This window comes from Cnephaeus nilssonii (genome assembly GCF_951640355.1).
Source record: "Cnephaeus nilssonii genome assembly, chromosome: 6".
Classification (NCBI taxonomy): Eukaryota; Metazoa; Chordata; class Mammalia; order Chiroptera; family Vespertilionidae; genus Cnephaeus; species Cnephaeus nilssonii.
The window spans coordinates 53763525-53770408 of record NC_137077.1 but is presented as its reverse complement, the minus strand read 5'-3'; positions in this window follow the sequence as shown (position 1 = coordinate 53770408).

Here is a 6884-nt window from a genome sequence, read left to right as displayed (position 1 = left end):
AAAGAGCCGCAGTTTGCCGACCACGGTACTAAGGGATTATAATTCCCACAGAGCTTTAGGTTTTTCCGAATTGGGAGGTATGTTTGAAATTCTATACTTAAATTTTAACATGGTTTTCTTGCTTTGGAGCATGCCAACAGTATCGATATAACTGATAAGTTGTGCAGTTCTTAACTTTAGGGGGGGACTTTTAAAAACCCCAAAATCCTATTTTTAGTTTGATTCTCTTGGAAAACTATATTTGAGGGTTGGGGATCAAACCATTTTTTATTGGGCTTCAGGGAAGGATTGAAAGGCTAGGATGACAATGAGGTCCGACATCCTCAGCCAGCTGAGATCTCCTCAGTTTTTTTATAATTGCCAAAAATTGAAAAATTTTTTGTGTGTCCTATATGGAAGTTAAAGAGTTTCATTAAGGATTCATTTGGCTTACTGCCAGTCACTAGGCTATCCAGCATTAAAGTATAGCTTGATGGATTTCTGATTCCATCTTGTCTAAAGGTTCTTTAATTTTAAAAATCTGTGTTTGAATGATTTAAGTTTGTGCGATAACATTTTTTGTACATTTTGATATGCAGTGATAAAGGTGCTATATTCAACTTCCTAAGCTGTTAAGTTACCTCTAAGAAAGGGGGAAAGACGATTAGTTGCTACAGTAGCACAAAGATTTTATTTACCAACTTAGTTTTGGGGCTAGTTTTAATTTCTGTTTAGCAGGAATCCTTTTGACAAGAAACAAGTGATAATGAACTGACTTTATATGCCAAAATCAAACAAAGCTGTTACCCATGGCTCACCCAGCATTGGACCAAGCTTGAGATCATAGGCAGGGATGGAGAGAGGAGGCAGGTACCTTGTCTACTGTAACCCCTAAATTATTTTAAACTGCCAGTCTTTGCTTTTTTCCCTTTCCTTTTTTTTTTTTTTTTAATTGATTTCAGAGAGGAAGGGGGAGAGAGAAACATCAATGGTGAGAGAGTCATCAATTGGCTGCCTCCTGCACAACCCATACTGGGGATTGAGCCTGCAACCTTGGGCATATGTTCTGACCAGGAATCAAACTGACCTGGTTCATAGGTCAGCGTTCAAACACTGAACCACACCAGCTGGGCTTGCTTTGCTCTTAATACTTAACAGTCTTTTCCAAAGTGAAAACCAAATCGTGTCATTTGCTTTTAAGTTACATTGTCAACATGGATAACTTCATTGTTTATGTAAAGAACCTATCTAAAACTCTGGCCTAAATTTCTTGGCCTTAAATCAGTGACCTTTACTTGCATACTATATTTAGCAGCGCATCCCCTTGGCTGTATCATGATGATCCTAAAGTCAGGAGTGAGAACTATAAAGCTGCTTTCCCTGCAACTAATAACTTTCATGAGGAGTATACCTGTCGCTCAACTATTGTTCTTTTCTCACAACTAATTAGCCTCTTAGCTCTGGTTCCTTCCCTATCTCTAGTCCTCTGCCTCATCTTGAACCCAGTGGTTCTCAAACTGCCAAAATCTGATAATGTGGATTCCTAGGTCTCAACACAGGCTTCTAGTAGGTGCATGTGGGGCCCAGAAATTGGCAATTTAACTGATACTGGAGATCAGGGAAGTGTGGTCACCAGACTAGCAGCATCAGTCCTACCTACAAATTGGTTAGAAATGTAAATTAAAGCCCTAACCGGTTTGGCTCAGTGGATAGAGCGTCGGCCTGCGGACTCAAGGGTCCCGGGTTTGATTCCCGGTCAAGGGCATGTACCTTGGTTGCGGGCACATCCCCAATAGGGGGTGTGCAGGAGGCAGCTGATCGATGTTTCTAACTCTCTGTCCCTCTCCCTTCCTCTCTGTAAAAAATCAATAAAATATATTTAAAAAAATAAAAAAGAAATGTAAATTATGGGCCCCAAAACAGACCTTTCAATGAGAAACTTGAAAGGATAAAGTCTAGTAAGCTATCAAGCCTTGGACTGATTGAAAGTTTGACAATCACTTTTAGATAACTCCATCTAGCTAGTGATTACCAGATGTAGGTAGTTCCTGGTCCACTCATGGGGAAATAGTTCATTAAATCCTTTTCTAAATATTTGATTTTTAAGAGTCCTAAAAAAATTTTTCTTAATTGATTTTTAGAGGGAGTGTGAGAAAAACAGATGTGAGAGCAAAACATTACTACCTCCTGCATGCCACCTATAGGTGATCCAGTTGGCAACCTTTTGGTGTTCAGGATGATGCCCAACCATCTGAGCTACACCGGCCAGAGCTTTATTGATTTGAAAGAGAGAAACATCAATTTGTTCCACTTACCCATGCACCTGCGGTTGATTTTTTTTTTTTAAGGGAGGGGGATAGAAACATCAATGAGAGAGGAACATCATCGATTGGCTGCCTCCTGCATGGCCCCTACTGAGGATTTAGCTTGCAACTGAGGTACATGCCCTTGACCAGAATCGAACTTGGGACCTTTCAGTCCGCAGGCTGACACTATCAGGACAACCCTCCAACCAACAGAGCTACCCAGTCAGGGCCTCATTAATCAAATTCTTACCTAATGATAGGGGGAAATCCTAAGCATGATACAGAAAATCTAGAAGGTACAAATAAAAGTTAACAAATCTAACATTAAAAATTACACAGGTTGTCCTGGTCGAGTAGCTCAGTTGGTTAGAGCATTTACCCGATGCTCCAAGGTTGTGGGTTTAATCCCTGGTCGGGACACAAGAATCAACCAATGAATGCATAAATAACTGGAACAGCAAATCAATGTTTCCTTTCCTCTATAAAAATTAATTTTTAAAAACTACATAGGTCAAAGATACCATTAAGTTAAAAGATAAGTGATATACTAGAATAAAATAAGACATTTAACAAAGCATTTGAAGGTCACAATCACTATGATAATGTAATAGGGAAAAAAATGGGAATTCACTGAAGAAATAAATGACCAATAAACATGAAAATTCCAGGGATTTGCAATTTAACTGATTTGAGTTCATTAAGTTGTGGAAATGCAAGTTGGTGTACAGGTCGACACTCCAACCGACTGAGCCACCCGGCCAGGGCGTAATTTCATTCATTTAACAATAGCCACATTTAAAAGTTTTGGCACGGATTCTAGGGACCTAGTAAATTAGCAAGATGGTTTTAGGAGACCATTTGGCAGAATCTAATTTAAACGAACGTAATTTTAAGCCAGCATTTTATTTCTAGGAATCTACATTAAGTAGTAGATGGCCAAAAATGTCAAACTCATGGCCATCGGGCCGCACGCAAGTTTGACATGCTTGGTGTACACAATGACGTGCAAGCTCTCTTTTTTCATTCAGTATTACATGTAATAGCCAAATTGACACAATCCAAATGACCATTAATGGAGTAAATTAAGTTACACATTCTTATGGCCTAATATGTACTCATGATCGATAAAGTAAATGTATTGACACAAAAAGTTCTCCAAAACAAAAATCAGAAGACTGTAAGTTTTCTGTAGTGTGCTTCCACTGATGTTTTTACAAAACAGGAATGTATACATTATATGTGTATGGAATGGATAGAAAGTGGGACATACGTAAAATGTTTTTTAAGTAGTTATTTCTGGGAAAGGGGGTGAAATTTTAGGGGTAGTGGTGAAGACTTATTTTAATCCTTTATACCTAGAGTATGTTTATGTATTGTGTAAAAAATACTTTGATCTGAGAATATTGGATTTCTGAGGAAGAACTTTTTAGAGTGACAAAAGTTGGGAATGACTGTGGGGAGTAGGATACTTAAGTGAGATGTGAAACTAATTGGAATTGAAAAGATTAAAGAATTCTGAAGCTGAATGGATTATTTTCATGGAATTTGAAATCATCCAAGATGATTGTCAAGAAATGTAGTAAAGCCCTGACTGGTTTGGCTCAGTGGATAGAGCATCAGTCTGCAGACTGAAGGGTCCCAGGTTCGATTCTGGTCAAGGGCATGTACCTTGGTTGTGAGCACATCCCCAGCGGGGGGTGTGCAGGAGCTGGCTGTTCGATGTTTCTAACTCTCTATCCCTCTCCCTTCCTCTCTGTAAAAAATCAATAAAAATATTTTTTAAAATAAATTTTTAAAAAAATGTAGTAAAAAAAAAAAAAAGAAAGAAAGAAAGGTGGTAGAGCCCGGCTGGGGTGGTTCAGTGATTGAGCATCAACCTATGAACCAGGAGGTCACTTTGATTCCCGGTTAGGGCACATGCTCGGGTTTCGGGCTCGATCCCCAGTGGGGGGTGTGCAGGAGACAGCCAATTGATGATTTTCTCTCATCATTAATGTTTCTCCCCCTCTCTGAAATCAATAAAAATATATTACAAAATAAATATATATATATATTTCAAAAAAGAAATGTTGCAGAAATAGAAGACATTCTGCCAATTACCAGAATACTGGAAGAATATGGAGCGTGACCATAGTGGAATGATAGTAAAGAATTGGAAAATGCAATTTTTACCTTAAGATAAAATTGAGATGGTTTTCAGCCATAAATTATGGGGTCAGTCATTTGGAATTAACTTCAGGTAAGAAATCAGATTAGTTCTTTGTGGTTCCTATTGTCCCATGTAAAGTAACTTGTATTTTACATGAAATATTACCTGATATCTGGGAATCAAGAAATGTGAAGTAGAACTCCAGATGATATTATTTGTCCAGAAGGACTGTTGCCCATTGGTTGACCAGGAGTTCGGTCGCTGGTTCCATTCCCAGTCAGGGCACATGTTTCTATCTCTCCCTCTCCCTCTCTTTGAAATAAACAAATACATTTTTTAAAAAGTGAACCCATAAAAAACAAAAAGCTTATTAAGGCCCATCTCAACCCAAGCTAGTCAAGTTTATTTACTTTTATTTCACACAGTATTACTTATAAATTTAGGAGGTAATCTGATTTCAGAAGAGGACAAGAGATTGCTGAGGGCAAACATTGACAGCAAAGGAATTAGAAAAATAAAATGTTCACAAATGAGCATAATGGAGTAATGGCTCTATACAGGGTATCCCAAAAAATACATACACACTTGGAATAATTATTGATTCCAATGGGTTAAAATGGAAAAGACACAACAATTGAACTATCAGCTCTAAAGGGTATATACATTTGGGGGACAACCTATATATCTGCTTCAGTAACATTTAAGCATTTAGCTTTGCAATATGATACAAAGATTTAATAGCTCAAATGTCAAAGAAAAGGTTTAAATTACTTTATAATCTGCTAAGAGAACAGAAATGTGTGTTAACTTTTAAAAAAGTGGTGTTTCAGCCCTGGCAGGTATTGCTCAGGTGGGCATCATTCCATGTACCAAGGAGGCAGCCCATGGATGTTCTGCTCTCATGCCGTCGATGTTTCTCTCTCCCTCTCTCTTCCTTTCTAAAAGTGTTTTTGCCCTGGCAATGTGGCTCAGCAGTTGAGTGTCGACCCACAAGAGGTCACAAGGTTCAATTCCTGGTCAGGACACATGCCCGGGTTTCAGGCTTAGTCCCCAGTAGGGGGCATGCAGGATGCAGCCAATTGATGATGTTTCTCTTTCATCAATATTTCTATCTCTCTCTCCCTTGCTCTTTAAAGTGATGAGTTTCAGTTACCTGCGAATTTATGTGAAAATCTTTACTTTGACACCTGGATTAAGTGAAGTGTCAGTTTAACTGTTTGGTGGTTAATAAAATGTTGGCCAAGACCAAAGGATCTTACCACTAAGTCAATAGTAAGTAAAAATACTAGCTGAGCCCTGACCGGATTGGCTCAGTGGATAGAGCGTCGGCCTGTGGACTGAAGGGTCCCAGGTTCAATTCCAGTCAAAAGGCATTTCCCCAGTGGCGGGGGGGGGGGGGGGGGGGGGGGTGGTGTACAGGAGGCAGCTGATCATTGTTTCTCTTTCATCGATGTTTCTAACTTTCTATCCCTCTCCCTTCCTCTCTGTAAAAAATCAATAAAATTAAAAAAAAATACTAGCTGACACAAATAGCGCTGTGTGCCAGGCATTGTTCTAAATCAAGCATGTCAAACTGGGCAGCCCTCAGGCCACATGTGGTCCACAACGAATATTTTTGCGGCCCAGCCAATATAACGGTATAGCCCTAACTTGTTTGACTCAGTGGATAGAGCGTCCACCTGCGGATTAAAGGGTTCCAGGTTCGATTCTGGTCAAGGGCATGTACCTTGGTTGCAGGCACATCCCCAGTGGGGGGTGTGCAGGAGGCAGCTGATCGATGTTTCTCTCTCATCGGTGTTTCTAACTCTCTATCCCCCTCCCTTCCTCTCTGTGAAAAATCAATAAAATATTTTTTTTTTTTTTAAAAAAGAGAAGTGCTGCCGAAACCGGTTTGGCTCAGTGGATAGAGCGTCGGCCTGCGGGCTGAAAGGTCCCAGGTTCGATTCTGGTCAAGGGCATGTACCTTGGTTGCGGGCACATCCCCAGTAGAGGGTGTGCAAGAGGCAGCTGATCAATGTTTCTCTCTCATCGATGTTTCTAACTCTCTATCCCTCTCTCTTCCTCTCTGTAAAAAATCAATAAAATATATTTTAAAAAATAAAAATAAAAATAAAAAATAAATAAAAAAAGAGAAGTGCATTAAAAAAAATATAACGGGCCGAGACCAGTTTGGCTCCGTGGATAGAGAGTCGGCCTTTGGACTCAAGGGTCCCAGGTTCGATTCCGGTCAAGGGCATGTACCTTGGTTGCGGGCACATCCCCAGTAGGGGGTGTGCAAGAGGCAGCTGATCGATGTTTCTCTCTCATGGATGTTTCTGACTCTCTATCCCTCTCTCTTCCTCTCTGTAAAAAATCAATAAAATATATTAAAATATATATATAACGGTATGTAAGAAATGTTTAATAAAATTTTGTAACTTAATTTTTACAATATCCTGTTATACATAATT